Here is an 842-nt window from a genome sequence, read left to right on the forward strand (position 1 = left end):
TAAAGCGGTGCATGCCGGGATACTGAGGAAAACACGCGCGCGCACTTCTGAGGGCCTCTGGTGCAGGTGAAACGCACGTACACAAGTCACTTTATTATCGTCTTACAGTTGGTGATGAATAGCTTAAATGTTATCAATTTGATATGCAGTATAACATATGGCGATTGCGAGTTAATTGTGTCAACCGAAATGTATTTATACCAAAGCGTCATCATTACCATAGAAACAGCGCGCGCGCGCGCTTAACACACGTCTCCGAGAAGTCTTAATTTCTGTACAATTATGAAAATGAAAGTTAATATAGTCCTCATTATATCAGCTGCATCACATGTGATTTCAAAAAGGAACGTAGCCTACATTTTGTTTCTATTATAAGGGAAATACCATCATTAGTGGAGGGAACATTTTAACAGCCCTTTTAATTATTGAGTCAATATTTCTAAAACAAGAAAGACAGAAAGACTGTTTCTTTGCTTAATGAATTTTGACACTCTGTGTCCCCTTTTATTTTATTTATTTAATTTCTATCTGTAACTATTTACAGGCTATTTATTCTCATTCATTCTCAAACAATGATCTTGGATTTACAGTATAACAACAGGCCTATATTGTAATTAAGTTTTTGGATAAAGGCATCTGCTAACTGTAGCCCAATAATGAGGTTATCATGTTTGTAGTGTGATAAGTTATTAATAAAAAGTAACAAAATGTGTTGTTTAAAAAGGTGTACATAAATTAAAAAATAATAATAATGTGCAAAAACGTGTCCTTTGAAATCCACACAGTTGCCAACACATGGAAAAAGGTCACCTGTTTAATAAGTTGACAGGTTAAACAATTTA

This window comes from Ctenopharyngodon idella, chromosome 8, assembly GCF_019924925.1.
Source record: "Ctenopharyngodon idella isolate HZGC_01 chromosome 8, HZGC01, whole genome shotgun sequence".
Lineage (NCBI taxonomy): Eukaryota > Metazoa > Chordata > Actinopteri > Cypriniformes > Xenocyprididae > Ctenopharyngodon > Ctenopharyngodon idella.